Raw genomic sequence first — 20,927 nt, 5'->3', positions numbered from 1 at the left:
GTCCCAGGGTAGAAGGAGTCTTCTTACCCGGCTGTCCAGCTCCGGGGGGAACTTGGTCTGGAACTGGCAGATGGTGCCTTCACTGTAGTCTCTCTGGATAAAGACCTTGGTGGCCAGGGAGGCGCTTCGCCGGAGCTCCTGCAGATTGTGGACCTGGGGAGACAGGAGGTGCGTGCTGAACATGACCTTCCCCCTCTGTGTGCCTGGGGCTGAGAGGTTTCCTGCCAAGGGACTTTCATTGCTTAAACTGGGATCGTGCCAGCCACACTGGGGCTGGGGTCGGTCACATCATGTGCTCCGGAAGACCAGAGGAATCAGGGCTGTGGAGATTCTCTGAGAAGCAGTCTTGAGCGATCCTGAAAGGCCAAAGATGAACCCAAAAGAGAAGTTCTGGAACTACCAGTCACCTTTAAAGCCAGTTCGAACAAAAGGAGTGGGCTCTCTTGTTGGCTGGCCTGCATCCCTCCTCCTTCCTCACCCCTGTCAGAAGAGTAAGATGGAATCTCCACAGTGTTTAGGGAAGGCCCGAGGGGAGAGGAGGGAAGCAGATGGAACAGGAGCACTCGAGGGAGGAGGGAGATCCAGATTCGGGCCGATGATGACTCGGGCCAGAGAGAACCATGGACCACAGGAAAGGAGGGACCACAAGTGACCAAAATCCAGGGGAAAAAATTCTGGATTGAGTGGCACATAGCCCAAAACAGAAGAATGAGTACTCATTCCTGTCCCCCTTGTGGAGCCGACATGGCCAAATGCCAGGGCTGGAAGTGGGCACACTTTCACAAGAGAACGGGCCTCTCTCCTGCACTTCTCCAGCCTCAGTTGACCACGCTGGAGACCAGCATCATACGGGGTGAAGGATGTCCAGCAAACCAGGAGCCTCAGAGGCAGCATGAGCAGTCAGCCATCGGTCCATCCTGCTCAATGAAGATGCATCTATCCCATCACTCACTGTCATTTATTGAGTCCCCTGCTATTGCCAGGCTCTGGGGACACTGAGAAAGATGACAGTCAGGTGAGCTCCAGGGAGAATGGCCAGTCCATGTATAATGAACTAGGCAGGAGCACCTTGCCCAGAAATGCTTCCTTCCTGTGCTAAGGCATTGAGGCAGGCCAGGAGTCACGAGTACCGGGGACAGGCAGGGTCCAGGGAGGGGAGGCGAGGCAGCCCAGACAAAGGGAGTATCTTGCCCCAAGTAATGAAGGCCGAGGACTCAGCCCAATGGCTACAGGCAGGTTTCAGCCAGATGGAAGCGGGTTTGCAGATCAGCTGAGAGGCATGGAAGGTCTGTATCTGGGGGAGAGCAGATCAGGTCCCGGGGGACTGGTAGGTGGTGCTGGGAGCAGGATTTAAGCAGTCTCTGAACTTGCTTACAAGCTGGGGAGGGGAGGGAAGAGAGCAAAGGCTGCCTACATGGTAGAAGAATCTGAGAATGGGTGCTGGAGGGTCAGAAAATGGGGAGCAGTGCAGTGCAGGGTGAGCACCTCCCACTCCAGGTGAGCCGTGTTTTGTGAAAGCCGCGTGATCCCAGAGTATCGTGATTGGATTAAACAATCTATACACGGCTCTTCTAGTCTTGATGTTCCTTGATTCCTCTAAGCAGGGTTTTGGTCCTCTTGACATTGCCAAAAAGGCAATGATAGAGCGAAAAATGAGGCACCTTTGGGTGCGTATATATACATATATGTTTTTAAAATTGTACATGCTGTTTGGCTAGGGTGTCCTAAGTACTTCTCAAGGACGTGAACTCAGCTGAAGAAATAATTCAATAAAATTGTGCATTTGTTACCGAAAGAAAACAAAAGGGCTGCAGCCTTCCTCCACCTTTCGGAAACCAATGTTCAAGGAGCACGTGATCTTGGGGAAGAACTGCCCTGGCCCGGGAGTGACCCCGCTGGCAGCTTTGTGTGAGGTCGATGGGGAATGGGCTAGACCAGGCTGGAGGTCTCCCTGAAAGAGTGATCACCTTCGTCCCTAATTGCCGTCAAGTTGTTTCCAACCCAGACTGGGTCTAAAAGAAGCAAAGTGGTGGCAGAGAGAGAGAGAGAGAGAGAGAGAGAGAAACAGTGCCCTTGTCATTCTGACACAAACTCAGCCCCTTTCCCTCCAACAGCCTTTGTCTCTGCCTGAACACACATGTTCACACGTGACCATGTGTGTGTGCCTCAATAGGCATGTGCCTCAAGATTCCCTTGCTGTTTACACTCATTTCTTCTTGCCCCGGGCACACAGCTAGATTAAGTCCCAGCAGCCCTTGCTGTTCGGTGTGACCATGGGAGTGAGGGGAGAGGATCAATGTCTTGAAGCCTCAACCCATAAAAGTCTGTTCCCTCTCCAGAATCGGGAGACCACTTGTTGAGGATGGTGTTGCTCTACGACGCCCCTTGCCTGGGCACCCTCAACCACTGTCAGTGACTTTCCTGAGCAGAGTATGACTGTCATTAAGGTATGAGCCTTGGTGGGGCAGTGGTCAAGTGCTTGGATGTGAAACCAAGGGTCGAGGGTTCAAACCTGCTCCGTGAGAGAAAAAGATGGCAGTCAGTGTCCATAAAGATGTATGGACGCGGTTCTCAACCTGTGGGTCACGACCCCTTTGGGGGTTGAACCACCCTTTCACAGGAGTTGCCCGATTCATTAGCAAAGTGAATGTTATAAAGTAGCAACCAATACTCTGGTTTCTCTTCAGATCGTATAAATCTTTCGCCTTTTACTAAAGATTTCCGTGGAGAGGAACAATTCTGAGTCATAAACTAATTTTTTGAGGCCTTGCACTTGCAAGGCTTATCAAAAAAATAAATAAATAAATAAAAATAAAGTAGCAACCAAAATAATTTTATGGTTGGGGGGGCGGTCACCACAACATGAGGAACTGCATTCAAAGGAGCCTTGGAAACCCTGTAGGGCTAGTCTCTTCTGTCTTACAGGGTTGCTTCCAGCTGGAATTAACTTAATAGCGACAGGTTATCCTTAAATCATACAGGACCTGTTCCTCTTGGTTTCATTTGATCCGTGGGTTTGAGAGGAGCCAGCGTGGGAGGGGTCAACACCCTTGCAGCCTCGGCCAAGTCCTGAGCCTTATAGCACTGCCCTGACGCTCCGTGACAGGGGACCGTCTCCTCTCCCCAGGCATGGAGGGGGGTCTTGAGGAGCTGCTAGAGGACGGTATCAGATCTTTCGTGTGCCAGAACCCTGGTCACCCAGATCCATCTGTAGTTGGTGAAGAACAGGATTTAAGGCAAGGCTGACTGTTCCTGACACAGACAAGAAGTGCCAACAAGGCCTGGTACGAGACTTGGGAGTAAGAAACGTGGGTGTTAGTCCGAGCCACCTGATCTAACTCTTCCCTTCTCCGGCCTCCATTTCCACTGGAAAATAAGGTGGAACTAGGTAATCTTGCAAGCCCCTCCTAGCGGTGACATTGCAGAAACCTCAGCAGGGATGAGGAAAGCAAATGTTTACAGGTGCTCAGCAGAAAGTGGGCCGGGCAGAGGCTGCAGCGAACGAACACACAACTGGCCTGCCTTGAAAAAGCCCTCTGACCATGCCATGTGTTAACGGGACTCCAGGTCACCCGCACTTATTATGGGTTTTCAAGCCAAGCTAGAAATCCAGGATTTTCTCAATGCAAAATGTCCTGATTCTTGAATGTTTCAGACCGATGTTTAAAAATGTATAAGCACTGAAAAAACCCTCCCTCACCCCCAAGAAGAAGCACATTTGTGGAAGATTCTACCCTAGCACGGTCCTCTCCAAGTGAAAAATCCCACAGCAGGTGCCCTTGGGCCAGAGTTCCAGCCAGGATGCCGGGCACCTTCCCATGAGTCAACATCCAGGAAGCTGGTGCCGTGTTCCCCAGAGACTTGTGATGCTGCCACAAGATGACCTATAAGTTCCCATAACAGGCACACACCTTTCTTGGAGGCACCAGCTCCCTGAGGCCCCGGGAGTTTCTGAATTGACCCCAGGACCCAGGTGACCCTCTCCCTCTTCCATTACCCTCCACTGGCTTCTTGCCTGCTAAGCATAGGACCAAGAGGTAGTCCATGAGGAAGACAGGAAATCAGTGGGGAGAACTGATGGCACTCATTTTCAAAGCGTAGTGTGACAGGGGAGGCGGGTGTTAGGCTGTCTGCGTTGCGAATTACCTGTCAGACATGTGGACCCGAACACCTAAAGAATCAACGTGGTGGAGATGGGGAGGAGCAAGCATTGAATAGCATGCAGAGAAGCATTCCAAGTCCAGGAGGCTCAAGACCAACGGGAAGTCCCATCTGGGCCCACGTCTTCACCCTCATTAAACCCATCTACTTCCATGAGGGGCTCTACTTTGTCCTACAGGGCGGTTATGAATCAGCATCACCTCCAAAGGATTGGGCTGGGGGTGGGGTTGGGAGTGGGTTACTTCCAAAGGAGGCCTTTGAGTCTCAAGAACTAGATTTTCTTGAATAGCCCGTGTGTCCCCCAATCCCTACCCCCACTCCCAACCAGCTGAGGGTTGAGAGAACAGGGAGGGAAGTGAATCAAAGCCAACCAGAGTCAACAAAGGGAAGAAAGCTGGACTCGGGGCTCCCTTCCAGCCTCAGCCAGGAGTCAAGCCCAATCCACTGCCCAAGGTCAAGCCACCACATGTCTGTTGGGACCATGTTGCCTGGGTGCAGTTGGAAATCACCATTCAGAAGGAGAACCTCTCCCAGCTGGGCTCTTCCCAGGCGTCCTTGGCCATCTGGGTTGTTTCCTGGGGAGGCCTCTGCTCCCCGTGACACACATTTGCAGAGATTTGCTGCTCAGGAAATGGGCCCGCTCATCACAGTCTGCCAAATGAGGTCAGTGTATCACTCAGAGAGCTGTGTCCCTCCTCTGAGCTTGTCACACACATGCACACTCACTTCTCATGCCGACTCTGAAGCAGACACTAGGGAGCAGAAAGGACCTGCCGTCTGGACCTTCCATCCAAGGATGTTCTCCTTTGTTCTCTCCCCTCCCCACCCCACCTCCGCTTCCCTCCCCTCAGCACATCTTCCTCTCCTGGAGCTCATGACTTCCCATTCAGAATTCTCAAAGAACAGCCACATGAGTTTACAGGGAGCCTGTACTTCCCCCAACAGGTTTTTCCTGGTAATTGAACCAAGTCCTAATTGTAAAAACAGCCTGGGGAGAATGACTCACAGCACAGATAAAGCACTGTCCTGGGCCGTGGCAGCGGGGGCCAAGGACGCCCTTGGTATGGCCATCAAGGTCCACCCAAGGCCAATTCCAAAACAGATCATGCTTGGCCTCGGTACCCTGAGTATGCCGCCTCTGAACCTCTGCCCGAAAGTTGACCCAACAGGACCATCAGGGAAGCGGATTCCCCTGTGTGCCTGCCCTTTGCACCCCTTCCCCACCATGAATATCCATGTCCAGGGGCCTAGCACCTTCTTCTCTATTAGGCAACACATGTGGCTAATTGAATTCACTACCCCTGGGTACCATTACCCCCCCAAAAAAAATCACTGGTGAGGAAAGCAGTAGACTCAACTTCCAGTCTTAGTCCTGACTCCCACTAGCCAGCTTGTCTTCACTAAACCTCAGGGCTCTAGCTGCATCATCTGTAAAATGGGATCATGATGCCTGCCTTGGCTCCTTATGAGGAATCCACAAAGCTTCGAGGCTCCGTCACGTCATCTTTTAATTGGGGATAATAACAACATCATCCTCGCCCACTTCACAGGGCTGCCGGGATGCGATCGCATGCCTGATAACATGCGGCAGGCAGGAAAGAGCTGCATCCGCAGAGGCTCTGTGAGCAGCCTCTCCCAGGGGAGAGCCAGGCTGCCATGCAACAGCCTCCTGGAAACAACGCACTGGCCGCCAAGTGAGCCTGATGGTTGGAATCTGTAGGCCAGCGTCGCCCAGTGGAGGGAGAGATGCTGGGACAGGTGGGCCTCTGGCCGCCCGCCAGGTCAGATCACATCACAGCGGGAGCTGCCTGCTCTGCCCACACTGCTGGAGTTTCTCCTTGCTGCCCAATGCCAGCAGCTTCTGCTGCAGTCTGGCAGCCTTTCTGGAAGGGGACCAGCTCCTTGGCCATTTCTCCCCCTTGATCTTTCAACCTATCTCGATCGATTTGGCACTCTCTAGGCACTTTGCATTCCTCTACCCTGAATGCCAGGCTTCCCCGGTGTGCGGAGAGTCCTTGCCCTCACAGGGCCTGCAGGGTGATCCTTCCTCCTTGCTAACCTGGGCCTTTTCAAGGAGTCAAGCAGTGCCGAACAACTACACCTGTTCTGCAGTGGCTACCAGAGCAGCATGTCAACAACACTGCCACTGATGTCACACTACTCACCAGGCCACCCAGAGGCACTACACAGAATCATTCAACAGTCCCTGCTTGCCTCCTGTGTCCCTTCCCATTGGGCAGGACGTGGGGGGCAGCCACAAAGGAGACCCACATCCACACGGGGGAGACCTCCCCAGTACCATGGGCTTCAGTCCAGAAATGTAAAGCTCTTTCCAGCTCTGCTACCCAGAGGCCCTTCCCTTCACCGTAGGCTGGTTTTACTACTCACGCAGTGAGGTATAAAGAATCCCCGCAGCCTTACCTCGCAAGGAGGTGGTGTGAGGGAGGACCCTCCTAGCGGGCAAACAGGTAACTCTGCCCTCAGCAAGCGGGTTCCTGGATTCATAAAAGGAAGAGCCTCACGGAGGGTGGGGGAGGGGAAATGTGGGCATCCTAGGGCAGGAGATCCAAACCAGGTGGGAAAACAAGAAAGGGGTGTGCAGAAAAGGCAAGCCTGTCACAGCTCCTGGCCTGAAGATGTCTTTGTCTCTTCTTGCCCAGTCAGAAAGACAGGCGTAGAGGCGGGTCTCTCTCTTATCAGCGAGCCATGCCTTTGGTTCCAAAAACTGCGCATAGCAACAGCGGCTGGCCCGCCTCCCCACTCCTTACACACACAGACACGCACTTCCCCAAACCTTTGAGGAAGCGGTTGGGACCTGCAGGCCCTGGGAAAGGGGAAGCCCAGCCCGGAGCCCTGAAGCCACCTGGCTTTTGTGCCAACAAGTGGTGCAGGCAGCTCTTGGGGCTCAGATGGGGCATGGGGAAAACCGGCATGCCTCAAATCTGGGCCGCCCTCACCAGGCGCCCCTGCCACCAGGCGCCCCACCCTTCAGCTTCCAGCCCAGGGAACCCCACTCGCCCCACCCCCGCTTTCCTTTCCCGCCCAGCCTGCCCCTAGCGGGGATGTGTTCCCGCAGCAGTCGGCGGAGCCCACGGGGCCGGTGCTGCCCGTACCTCGGTGGCCATGTTCCGCGCCTTCAGCCTGCAGCCTGCCGGCCGAGGCGGACTGTCCGCGGTGCTGACTCGGGGGAGCGGGTGGGCTGGCGGCCGCGCTGGCGGGGCCGGGCGCTGTCCGTGGTGCTGATGCGGGCGCCGCCGCGGGGGGTGGGGGGCCCGGGTGTGGGCAGAGCCGCGGGGTCCTGCCGAGGGGCGCGGTGCTGTCCGCGGTGCTGACACAGGAGCCGGCGGCGAGGCGAGGCCGCGCCCGAGGCTCCTCACGGCACGGCCTCTCGCCCACGGCTGCTGCTCCTGCAGGCAACGGCCAGAGTCCCTTTGACAGCTGCGGCAGCGCGATCGGGGTGCAGCGGGGGCGGAGGGGCGGAGGAGGGGCCAGGCGCCTCCGCGGGCGGAGAGGGGGAAGCCGGGGGCCCCCAGACTCCGAGCCCGCTCCACAGGAGCCCCGCCCGCCCGCGGCCCCAGGCTGAGGTCCCGCCCCACCCAGAGGCCCCGCCCCACTGGGAAGCCCTGCCTCTCCCACCTGCCCTTCCCCCTAATAAGAGCACTGGCAGCCAGCGCTGCTCTACCTTGACTGGGAGATAGAGAGGCTGGGCGGTTCTGGGATCAAACGTTCAAATCTGAGCGGCGGCCGCCCCCCCCTCCCCACGACCTCCCATCGCAGGCCCCCAGACGCTGTCTCTTTACTTCTTACACCTCCCCCTCTTTCTGCCCTGGGCTTCCTCTTCTGTAATTCTTCCTTCTTCCTCATTCCGCTCTGTGCAATTCCACTCCCTCCCAGCCACACACAACAACAAACACACACAAAAGCTTGCAGGGAAGCTCCTTTCTCTCCCCTCACCTTTTTTCTCCGCCCTGAACCCCATAAGCTAGAGAGGGTGGGGGCCTGCAGAACTCAGGTAAGCCTGCTTTCTCCAAACAGGCGCCGGCCTCTCAGCTCCAGCAACCCTCTGAGCCCCCCCTTTTCAAGGAGCCCCTGAGTTGAAGCCATTCTCTCCCTCTGGTGCCGCCCCACCTTCTGTTCTTTCCCCTCCCCTCTGAAATCCAAGAGTTCTCACACACACACCCGCAGCTCAGTACCACAAACAGGTGGTGCCAGACCGGTATGGTTACTCCCCGGGCCCCAGGACACCGTCTCCTTCATATTTTTGACATGACACCTTCCATCCAGATAATTTATTTGCTTAGTAAACAAAAGGAAACCTCCAATAAGGGTTCCTTTTTGCCAGTGTCAGAGTACTCAGTCAACAAGGTAAGCACAAACTCCCTTTGCTTACTCACTGATCTGTAGTAAACAATGTCATTCACACCCACCCCCACGCAAAGATTCTGCTTTGAGGCCTGGCTAGCATCTGTCTTTCTCCTAACCCTACCACACCTTCCTACAGAATCAAAGCCTCTTCTCAAATTTACAGGCCCTAATGGGAATGGAGTACCCAATAAGCAAGCACAGGCTTATGCTTACTAATCTGCAGTGGAAGGGGAGGGGGAGAAACCACTGCCATCGTGGAAATGCTGACTCAAAAGGACCCTATAAGACAGAGTTGAACTGTCCCTGTGAGTTTCCAAGATGCTGACTCTCTTCAGAAGTATAACGCCCTATCTTCCTCCTGAGTCAGTAGTGAAGCCCATGTAAAATTGGTAACTAAGCATGAGCAAACTCTTGCCTACCTGGCTTATTGGGTAATTTTCCCCAGGTCTTCCACATCCCAAAAACCCCTCCGTCTCTCTGTGGGGAAGCCAGCTTTGTTCCTCTGTCACCCACTGCTGCCCAAGGGTCACCAGTAGTAACCTACACAGGGGAGACCTAGACAGCAAGGAGCCCCGTTCTCCAGCAGGTTTCTCTACCCCTGTGTCTCTGGCCAGCATCTCACCTCTGACCTCACCATCCTCTTCTATGAAAGGTGAGCTCAGGCCTTCACCCGACTTTCCAGTCTTTTGTTCCTTAAATCTTTTTATTTTTTAAATTTCAAACATACGGAAAAGTTTGAAGTGCAATAAACACTCTTATGTGATTTACAATGAACAGTTCACTGTACTTACTTTATCAATAGATAAGAACATAACATTCCAAACTAAAGTGTCATCTGATCATCTGATGTTCTATAGTTGACTAGCAATGACCCTTTAGAACGTCCCCCATAGCTTTTCGTTTTTAAACAGAAAACATTTTATTCTGTGCTTGCCATGTGCCAGAGCTGTACTATTCACTCTATATGTGTTAACTCAAGTATCCTTACAGATAATGCTGAGTTAAATGCTGTTATCAGCCTTTTATTCATTCCATTTCATAAATGCGGAAACAAAGTCGTCCCAGGTCACGTGGCTTGTGAGAAGCGGCGGCAGGATTCAAACCCAGGCAGTCAGGTTCCCAGAGTCTGTGTGCATGATCCTGCTAACTATAGGAAGTCCCTCCAACATCCTCCAGGCCATACGCTGGCAGAGCAGCGGCCGTCTTTCCAACTGCCTCTCTCACAGATGATCGCAAGGTCCAGCAAGGAGACGTGGCATGCCAAAGAAGCCGAAGGCAGATGTTTCATACCACCTTAGGAGGTGGCAAATGATTGGGCATTGAGGAAGAACTTGAAAATATCTCAACAACCCGAAACTGTGGAGGCCACTGGTAAGACGTGATTGCATGATCTGAGGCTCTCCATGCACACCTCACTCGGGCTCTCAGACTTGAACTAGACAGAGTCCTGGAGGGGTTCATTTGATAAAGTCATTCGGTCGGCATCTGTTGGTTGAATACCTACTATGTGCCGGGCATTAGTCTTAGAGCATGGACGATGGCAAGGAGCCAATATACAAAGATCCTGTCCCTGGGGGACTCCCCAACTGATGGAACGGCTAACAGTAGCAAACCAACGAGGACATGGAAAATAAGCAGACCCATGGTCAGTGCAGGAAGAAAAGCAAAGGGCAGTCCAGCGCTGGGGTTTGATGTCGAGGAGGGCTGGTTTAGAAGGAGCTTTCAGGAGAGGTTATTTAGGCAGAAGCCTAAGAGTAGTGAGGGAAGGAGAAACGTAGTCACCTAGGGCAAGAGTGGCCGGGCAGGGAGGGAAGAGGCCAGGTGGGCTCTAAGGCAGGAGCAGGCTCGGTATGCTCACAGAGTCGCAGGGAGACCATTCTGGTTAGATTCGAGTCAGCCGGCAGAGAGAGATGGCAGCTGAGTTCAGGCAGGGAGCAGGACTTTGGATTCACTTCAGCAAATGAGTAGAAATTGTTGGTTTTTTTCCAATGACAGTTCTGGCTGCTCAGGGTGGGGAGGAGGCAAAGTAGGGGTAGGGAGACCAATTAGGAGCCTGGCCGGGGAGCAGGTAGGAGATGGCTAAGGCCAAGGTAGTTAGCAGCGGAGGTGGGGAGAAGGGTCCAGATTCTGGATATAATTTGGAGGGAATGCTACAGAGCCAACGGATGGACTGAACATGCGATATGAGAGAAGCGTCCAAGATAGTCCAAGTTCTGAGCCACTTTGAGAATGGCAGTGTCGTTTACCCCATGGGAGGGAGACTGGGAGCGGAGCTGGCCTGAAGGTATGGGAAGCTCGGCATTTTGGTGTGTCCAGTTCGTTGCGGTTGAAGTTTGATGAGCGTATTACGTGGAACGGACAGTTGGGATTCCGAGGGGAGATGTCCGTAGGGGTTGGAGCTTGTCCATCAGGAGTCATCACGTATGAATGGTATTTTAAACCATGGCAGTGAGTGAGCTCATCGAGGGTGGGGGGTAGTTTGAAAAGTGGCCCAGGGACTGAGCCTGGGCACTTCATTGCTCAGAGGTTAGTGCTACAAAGAGGCTGAGGAGAGTGGCCAGCAGGGGAGAAGGGGCCCGAGGAAACAAGCTTGTCCTGGAGACAAGCAAAGCAAGGAAGAGAGACCATCAGATAGTTCGGTGCTGTTCACAAGTAAGGGGAGGGCTGAGAAAGGCCTGCGGTGGCCTCAGTAAGAGCTACTTGGGTAGAGTGTAGGACTTCAATGCTAATTCAAGTGAGTCTGGGAGTTTGAATGGGAAGAGAGGAAGTAGAAGTTGCTGGGAGCATAGATAACTCTTCTGAGCTGGTTGGCTAGAAAGGGAAGCAGAGAGTAGGGTGGGGACTTGGATGTGGGATAAAGAGGGTCTTTTGAAGGTGGGAGAGATGTTGAGCTTGCTTGTATACACATAGGAATGGTCCAAGAAGAGGGGGTTGTGGCTCTAGGAAAGAGAGGGGCTCATTGCAGAGGTGAGTCTTTCGTTGGCTGAGCAGGGGAGGAGAGCCAGTGGAACCAGGAAGGGGGGGGGGGCTTGGAGAGGGGCAGACTAGGCTTCCCACTATGGTGACAGAAGAAGCAGAGTAAAGGGCCACACACGTCAGGAGAATTTGTAGTGGAAGCCAAGCCTTGCTCCTTGCACTTCCATTGGCCAGGTACCGTTCACGTATCGTGGCACGTCTCATATGCTATCAATGTGTCCAAAGCCTTCCTGTGTTACCAAGTCCTGGCACTTTCCTGTGTGGCCTAGAGAGTCTTCCACCCCATTGACATCCAAGACTAGGACAATTTAGAGGACTTTAAGGTCACCCTTGAGAGGAGGAATGGTCTCCGTTCATCACCAGCTCCTCTGCAGGGAGAGAGGCTGACATAGCCTGAGCCTCTTGTCATGGTGGTGCCGCCTTGACAGCCTCAGTCTTGGCACCAGGAGAAGTTAGACCACTGAGAGAGATACGCACTGGCCGTGGGAGGGGTCTCCCACGGATGCTGACTCACAGGGGATATTACCGGCTAGGATGCTCTCACCCTCCACGCCTTTGGACGTTTAACTCTTATGACAGGGAGGACCTGGAGATTTTATCCAAGTAATCGCTGCTGCCCACCTGCTGGAAGAACCCAGCCCTTTGATGTTTTTGTCATCAGTTCATGAGTTCACCCACAGAAGCACATCAAAGAAGATCCCTGATGACGTCACCTACCCTCCACCAATCTGCAGCTGCATGAGAACATCTCCAAAAAACCAGACAGACCACCGCCGGGAAATGAAGCCGGCTAGAAGATTTGGAAATCATGGTGTCTGGAAAGAGATGAGAGGAAGCTCACATCCTGGAAAAGGGGGGCGGGGGGTTGTGGAGTTAGCCCACAGCAGGGAAAGGAAGCAGCAGCCACGGGACCAGGAGAGTCTCAGCGTCTCAGCAGACACGCAGGAAGGAATCGCAAGCCTGCTTGAGAGGAAACGGTGGCCCAGAGCCTGAACCGCCATGTCTCACAGAACTGGGTGAAGACTCCGAGGCGGTGTGGGGGGCGGAAGCAGTGGCCTCAGCATCCTGGACATGCGTTAAACCTTCCCATCCGTCTCTCTGAGCCTCAGTTGTCCAATCTATAAAATGTTGGCTGTCATTCTGCCCTGGGATGGAGGAGTCATGTGAGCCTAAGACGCTTTGCGGGAGCCTCATTGTCAAGAAAGCAGCTGACAGGCAGAAACAAGAGCCCACGAGGCCCCGAAACACACATGGAGGGGCCCTGCCCTGAAAGCAGAACTGCGGCAGCAGCTGACCGTGACACATGTCTAGAAGTGGCGTCCCCGGGAGGTGACTAAGTGACTTGATGCCTCACTTTAACTTCATAGTCTCTCTCTCTCTCTCTCTCTCTCTCTCTCTCTCTCTCTCTCTCTCTCTCTCTCTCTCTCTCTCTCTCTCTCTCTCCACTCCCCTCCACCAGTGGAAGGAGAGTAGGAACCCAGGTTAGGTGGAAGTCACAGCTGCCCAAGAGAAACGAGGCCAGGATGATGCTGAGGGGCTCTTGCCCAGAGTGTTCCTCTGTCATGGCAATGGCCACTGGGCCTTCCAACAGGGTCTCCCAAGGGGACCCGTAAGATGACTGACTGCGGGGTCCTTGCCACAGCAGCCTGGCTGGCAATTAACAAACCAGGCACTTCAACCCACAGCGGACCCGGGACGGGGGGCAGTCAGTCAGCCTGGCTTGTGAATTCATTATGGAAATTCTTTGAGGCGGTAAATAGGCAAGAGCATAAAGGGTAACAGGTGCTTCAACAGCATAATTAATTAGGAGCGCCAAGAGGGATTGTGAAGTTCAAACCAATTTCAGCGGCAAAACCCTTTGTTCAAACAACATCCTGCATAAAAGTCAGGTAAACAAAACCTACAAAGGGACAGGGTTTGCGTGAGGTGTGCAAAGCTCGCCTGCTTCACCACCCCCTTCACTTCTTGCAGAAGCCCCCACCCCTGTTCTGATCCCCAAAGCAACACGGGTTGATGAGCTCGAAGATCCAAAGACAGAAGGGACGTATACAAAAGGCAAGCATCCCCGGCGCCTACTCTATCCTTTGCCTTCCCACCAGCCGTCAGGTCTTCTCCCCAAGAAGAAATCTCTTTGTACTCAGCCGTTTCCGTTCTAAATTCTTCTCATTGTTATCTTGGCATCAGGAAATGATCTGCCTGCACTGTTTCTCGATTCATTAAACTCCAGAAACCTTGCTCTGTTCCCTGCAATGACAGGACAGAGCTGGGTGCACACTGCTACCCTCACCTCCCAATATAGCTGCATCCCTATTTTGGCTTCATCTTTATTTTTATCGAGGTGTTGCATGCCATTAGCTGGCAGTTCAAACCAGGGGAAAACTGTTTATTAGGGGAAAAAGAAGCCCTGCCTATCCCTTTTCCAGGCTCCTTTTTCTCCATTCCTCTCGCCTCAGGCAGGTGGGCCCTTAAAAGAGAGGGCTCCTCTCTCAGAGAGGTGGCAGGTTTGAATCCACCCAGAGTGACTTTGGAAGAAAGGATTGCTGACCCACATCTAGTGAAAATCCTGGTGCACAGTGCTGCCCTGACACACACGCCTGGAGTCGACGCACAGCAACTGGCTTGCTTTGAAGTCCGTCTTGCCTGCCACGCTGGAAGCTGGGGCTGTCCTTTGCTCGTGGATACAGTGGAAGTGTGAGAGGCAGAGCGTGATGGGACTACCTTGTTTTGCTGGGTCTGGTTCTGTTTCCTGCCTCTGGTGGGGGCGTGATCTTGCCACTTCTCGCACCCTCCTTTCAGCAGAAAACATTGTGCTTTCCTTTAGGCTTTCGTTAGTTTTACTTTTTGTCCTGAATGCCTAGGCTAATGCCTGGCTTCATAAACATCCGTTCATTAAGCCAAGGCCAAGTTTCAGGAAAAGGAAGAGAAAGAAACGGAGTACCTCAGAGGTCATATTAGAACCAATCATCTTCCATCTGACTTGCAAGATGGGAAGGTGTGTCCGTGAACTTCACGGTTAGTAGAGAATGAGTAGGGAGATGCTATCATAGGCAAAGAGCTTAGTCCATACGGCACTTGTTGGCTTGGCTTGTTTGGACAGGGAGGTTCGATTGTCTTGGAAAGAAAGCTGTGTGCTCAGGTTGTAGAGGCTGGGTGGGAAATGGGTGTCAACGGAGAGAACTTGGCCAGCCCTACTTGCTCAAGAACAACTCTTGGCGATGGAAAACGAGGACAAGGCGCTTCTTTCTGGGGCAGCTGGGCCAGAGGCCCTCAGCCAAGAGCGAGGACTGAACATGGTGGGAAGGAGCCCACCCACCCAGCACTGAGGTTCACCTCCTAGATGCATCCCAAAGGAAGATTCTCTTGAACCATCCCACCCCAGAGGGCTTTGTAAGAGCTTCTCTGTGGCCTTTCTCTTACAGTGTTTTTTGGATAAACTACTATCAAGTGCCTGCCACAGGGCAAGTTATCAGCGTGTTTCTACAGGATTTGGGAATCTACTAGCCACTCCACATTTCCCTGCCTTTAAATCACCTATTCCTGCTAGTGGTTTTACATTGAGCTGCAATCTGTGAGATCGGCAGTTTGAAACCACCAGCCGCACCGCTGGAGATAGGGATTTCTGCTCCCACAAAGAGCTACCGTCTCAGAAACTCGAAGAGACGGCTCTACTTTGTCCTGCAGGGTCATTATGAGCCACCATCGACTCGGTGGCAGTGAGTTTGGCTTTTGATTTATTCCTTCTCAAGATCAAGAATCGCAACTGTCTGTATGGATGACAACTCAACGTAAGAAACACAAACTCCTCACAACTGGACCAAGAGGTAACATCATGACAAGGATTTCATCTTGCTTGGATCCAAAATCAATACTCATTGAAGCAGCAGTCAAGAGAGCAAACACATTGAATTCAGGTAAATTTGCCGCATGAGACCTCTTTAAAGTGTTGAAAAACGTAGGCATTACTTTGAGGACGAAGGTACACCTGACCCAACCCACCAAGCCAGGGTATTTTCAATCGCCTTATGTGCATGAGACTCGGACCCTGAATAAGGAAGGCCAAAGAAGAACCAATACAGTTGAATGACGGCACTGGTGAAGAATCTCAAAAGTACCATAGACTGCCAAAGAAATAGACAGATGTGTCTTCAAAGAAGAGCAGCCAGAATGCTTCTGAGAAGCAAGAATGCTGAGACTTTGGCTCACATACTTTGGACATGTTGTCAGGAGAGACCAGTCCCTGGAAATGGGCATCGTGCTTGGTAAAGCAGCGGGGCAGCGAAAAAGAAAGATGGACACAGTGGCTGCGACAGTGGGCTCCAACATCAGGACACTGGTAAGGATGGCCCAGGATCGGGCAGTGTCCTATGGTGCTGTACAGAGCACCACGGTGAGGCGGGCCGACTCGAAGGCAGCCCCCAGCGGCAATGAGTCCTTCCCCGGCCCACCCCAGCGTGTCCCCACTCCTATAGCTACCTTCCCAGAGACGTCTCGCCTCCTCCTCCTCCGCACTCTGGTGACAGCACCCAAAGCCCCTATTTCCCTGAGTTTTCCTGGCTCCGGGGCTTCCCTCCCGACACTGGCCTCTCCCACTTCCCTCTCGCACACGCGCCATGCCAGCTGTGGCCATTCTGATGGCAGAACTGGTTTTCCAGCTCCTCGAAGGTTCTGTGCTCTTTCTGCTTTGGAGTCTCCGCATACGCTGTGCCTGGAACATTCTCCCGACTCCTCACCGGCTATCTCTCTTCAGGGCTCACCTTACAGGGTACTTCCGCAGGGACGCCTTCCCTGACGCTTCGGCCTTGGTTAACTCACTGTCACTGAGTCCATGCCAACTCACAGCGACCCTGCGGGACAGGGTAGGATAGCCCATGAGTTAGCGAGACTAACTCTTTCTGGGAGTAGAAAGCGCGTCTTTTGCCCTTAGCCTGGGCATGGCCTTCTTCCATGTGCTCTATAATCAGCACCACATGTCTTAAGCACATGCACTGGTTCTCTTCCCATTAAAGTAGGAGCCCCTTAAGGGCAGGCGCCTTGTCTTCGCGTACGCAGTGCCGTCGAGTCGATTCTGACTCCGAAGGTCCCAGCAGGGCAGAACGGAGCTGCCCCGTCAGGTTTCAAGGCCATCATCCTCACAGGAGCAGCCTGCCACACCTTTCTCCTGCAGGACAGCTGGGAGGTTGGAGCCCCTGCCTTTCGGTTAGCAGCCAAGCATTTCAATCTCTGTGTCAACGTGGTAGGTAATCAGTCAGTCTTTGTACATGTGAGTAGTCCGACTTATGGGAATGAGAGCATCCCCGTCCAGCTCCCTGTGCAGGGAGAGAGGCCTGGCTCCCATCTAACAGGACTTTCCAGCCCTGTGATAGAAGCCACGCTGGGACACCAGAACCCAGCAAGCAACCAACAGGCTTCTCCTCATGGATGTCTTGCAGGAAGTGAGTCTTGCCAGCTGAAGCAGGGAACTGGCTAAGGCAGCTGCACCCTGGTCCAGCCATCAGAAAGCAAGACCTGAGAACTAGAAAGGTGAGGCTCACCGAGTCATTTATCTCTCCGCCCTTCAATTAGCCCCACGTGTGTTTATTGGCCAGGTTGGCACAATAGACTAACTACCTCGCAAATAAACAGCCATGGACCACCCAGGGAGCACAGTCCTATCAGGACACCTGTGCAGTCTTGGCGAGTCGGCATGTCCACTGGTGGGGATTGGGGGCCACATGCCAGGCAAGGATGTTTTATAGAGGTCTCATGTATGCCTCCTGGCAGGCTTGTAAAGGAGAAATTACTATCCCTATTTCATAGGTGAGAAGCCCTGATAGCCTAGTGGTTAGGAGTTGGGCCGTGGTCCATAAGGGCAGCAGTTCGAAACCACCGGCTGCTCCAAGGGAGAAAGACAGGGCTTTCTACTCCTGTCAAGAATGACAGTCTCAGAAACTCACAGGGGCAGTTTTACTCTGTTCTGTGGGTGGAACGGTGGATCACTATGGGCCGGGATCACCTCAATTGAAGAGTTTTAGTTTTGTTTGTTGTTTTATTTCACAGGCAATGTGGCAGAGCCTTCAGCAAATTAAGTGGCACAGAGAGGGGAGGCCATGGAAAAGCCAGGCGCTGACAATGCGCCATGAACTCATAACGCCCTCAAGGTCCCATCTCCCCTTGCGGTCTAGCTCACATCTGGCCAACGGTGGCTGTGCTAGATAAGATTCATTGTGCCGACCTGGCCACTAAACACATGTGCATTTAATTGAATGGTGGGGAGATAAATGGCTCCACAAGTCTCACCTTTCTGGTTCTCTGGTCTCTTGCTTTCTGATGTTTGGACCAGGGAGTGGCTGCCTTAGTCAGTTCCCTGCTTCAGCTTGCAAGGCTCACTTCCTGAAAGACATCCCTGAGGAGAAGCCACATAGACCTGCCCCGATGCAGCCCTGGGTGCTGGAGAAGTGATGTGGAGACCCCTGCCAGTGCTGAGATGCTCATACCGCCACTGGATTCAAAGACTTCTACCCTCCTGCATTCGGCATCCTTGTGTGTTTTGTGAGTTTGAGGAGGACATGTGGGCTAGGTCTAACTTAGGGGCTTGGACTAGACGGGGTTGCGATGCTTTCTGAATGTACATTTACCCTTTATATAAAACTCTCTCTTATACACGAATGAGTTCTGTGGATCTTTTCCCTACTCTACCCAGACTAACACAGCAGTCTTTCCCGCCAGCATGCCATCGACTCTGCAGCCTCTCCGGGGAGCCCATGTCCTCTCATCTGCCCCCGCGGGCCCCTCTCCCTCCAGGTCTCTGCTTCAGTGCCAGCTGCTCAGAGAAGCCTTCCTTTCTCCCCCCAGAGGGAAGCCCTCCTCTTCTCTTCCTTGTCCTCGTTACACATGTCAGCTGCCCATGGCCCTGGCACTTCGGTGGGGTCGCTGCCTTTCTCACACACTAGAGGACATGCTCCCTGAGGGCAGGGGCCTTTGTCGCTCGCCACAGAATCTAGGGGCCTATCTCTAACCCTGCGCTCAGCAGTGCTCTGGGAATGCACATCCATCATGCTGCACACAGCAGTGCTTCGTGGATGCTCAGCCCTAACCCTGCACGAAACAGTACTCTGTGCATGCTGAGACCTTACTCTGCACACAGCAGTGTTTTGAGCATGCTCAGCCCTAACCCTGCATGCAGCACCGCTCGGTGAATGCTCAGCTCTCACCATGCATGCAGCAGTGCTCCATGGAGGCTCAGCCCAAATCCTGCACACATCAGTGCTCTGTTGATGCTCATCCCTAACCCTGAACGCAGCAGTGCTCCATGGAGGCTCAGCCCTCACCCTGCGTGCAGCAGTGCTCCATGGATGCTCCCTGAGTTGACAGTGTGCTGAGCCAGTGGCATCTGTGCAGGGTATCCGCAGAGTCAAACCCCTCCCCTGCTCTGTGCCCAGGAGGGCATTTTGTCACACCCTCTGCCTCCCAAACGGTGATCTGGGCAGCCCTGGTCCTCCAGGAAAGGCTGAGGCTAAGCTCTTTCAGCTGGCCCCGTGTGTGTGTGTGTGTGTGTGTGTGTGTGTGTGTGTGTGTGTGTGTTGGGAAGAGGGATGCTCCTCCTCCCCAGCTGCTCCTAATGAGCTCTTTCCTGACTGTCGCCTTGGCTTCTTGGCAGCCACTGTTCCAGAAAGATACCCTGGAATTGGAGGATGTTCAGAGACACAATATCTGAGACAATGCGTGAGCAGGAGAAATGGAATAATTAACACAGATGAAAAGACCCACATGCCGGCCTGGCTTTGCCAAGTTAAGCGGAATAGGATAATTGCGTGCAAGGCTCTCGGGGGTGCGACGCCCACGAGGGAAGGGAAGTGTTGGGGCTGACATGAGAGGGGATAATTACGTGAAATGGAAGAAGACGAGTCCCTGGGACTTTTAGGCTTAGTGGCAGGAACCATTGGCTCCCAGAGAAGGCTCTGAGGTTGGGCCGCAGTTTCCCAGCGGAAGGAGTGAGGCACCAGCCCTAATGGCAGTTAAGCCCAGCTTCAGCCTAGACCAGGAGACTCCACCGCAGCCTCTCCGGTGGCACCTGGGGAGGGTGCTAGAGGGCAGAGGCAACAAGGCAGCAGGGTGCCGTAAGGGTCACCGGCTCCCTGCTCAGATAGAGCTGGCTTCAAGGCCACCTTCCTGCCACTATAAGCTTGGCCACGTGTCTCGACACTCCAGTCTCAACGTCCCTGCATTATAAGGCTGCTGGCATGCATAAAGGTGATGTAGCCCTACAGAATAAATGAAAAATTGTCAGCTTGAATCCCTGTGTGATAAGGTTCCTAGGAGCTTGCTGGGGAGAGTGGGCATCTCTGGTCCATGCTGGGGGAGGGCTCTGATGGGCTCCAGGGTACAGCTTCACACAGGAGCCATGGGGGCAGTGTGGCTAGAAGATGGTGGCAGGCTGCAGGGCAGCGCTCCCATCCTTGGGATGCAACATTCCCGAGAGCTGGAAAGTCAGGTCAGACAGGTTCAACAGGGAGAACCAACCAACAGGGCCCTTTGCTGGCATATTGAGCTCCAGGCCGGCAAGCCTCCAGACTGCTTGCCTTTCTCTTTTCCAGCCTCCACTACAGACCAGAGAACTGGATTTTGGCTCCTGGTTTTGGGTGGTGGTGTAGTGGTTTACATGTTGGACTGCTAATCGCAAGGTCAGCAGTTCAAAACCACCAGCCATTGCGAGGGAGAAAGATGAGGCTTTCTACTCCCATAAAGAGTTACCTTCTTGCAAACCCACTAGGCAATTCTACCCTGTCCTACAGGAGTCTCCGTGAGTCGGCACTGACAGATGCTAGTTCGTACAGGTGTGGAGGTATGTGTTAAACAGCCCTGGGTCTGTTGTGTTCAAGATGTCAGAGATGGGTGAGATCACCTCCAGTGAGTTGGGGCAAAAATGAGAGTCTAGCAAAACCAGGCAGGGCCCCAGGCTCGTGGTCCAGACCCAGCTGGCACCTGGCTCCCTGTCTGTGTTGTTGGAAATGGACTTGGGGATGGTGGTCAGGGAGGCAGTGGCCTGGACAGGGGCTGGGGCTATCTGTGTCCCAGAGACACATGGGAGAGGCTCTGTGGCGCTCCCTCCAGGCCATTCTGGCTCAGAGCACCCAACAGGACAGAGCTGAGTGCGTGGGCCCAGGCAGTGTGCTGGGCTGCGTCCTCTCACAGGGCCCTGGAGGCGCAATGGCTAAGAACTCGACCGCAAACCAGGAAGCCTCCAGTTCAAACCCACCAGCCACTCAACCTGGTGATCTGCTCCCCTAAAGAGAGCCGTTGGGTGCCATCGGTTGACAGCAAGCCCAGAAGACGGAGCAGAGCTGCCCCTGTGGGTCTCCTAGGCTGCCGCCTTTAGAGGCGGGAATTCCCAGTCTCTCTCTGGCAGAGGTACCAGAGTGTTCCCACCACTAGTCTCTCTTTTAACA

General features: G+C 53.6%; 1 non-coding gene across 1 annotated transcript; it reads left to right on the top strand.

Moving 5' to 3' along the window:
* The first annotated feature begins 2,667 nt into the window (after positions 1 to 2,667).
* LOC142429975 (U5 spliceosomal RNA) lies at positions 2,668 to 2,783 on the top strand. The gene has a single exon (XR_012780471.1). It is a non-coding gene; the product is annotated as a U5 spliceosomal RNA (small nuclear RNA).
* Positions 2,784 to 20,927: the final 18,144 nt, after the last annotated feature.

The sequence above is a fragment of the Tenrec ecaudatus genome, chromosome 16, assembly GCF_050624435.1.
Source record: "Tenrec ecaudatus isolate mTenEca1 chromosome 16, mTenEca1.hap1, whole genome shotgun sequence".
Taxonomy (NCBI): Eukaryota; Metazoa; Chordata; class Mammalia; order Afrosoricida; family Tenrecidae; genus Tenrec; species Tenrec ecaudatus.
Note: the sequence above shows the minus strand (reverse complement) of the source record. Positions and strands in the feature narration are given on the sequence as shown.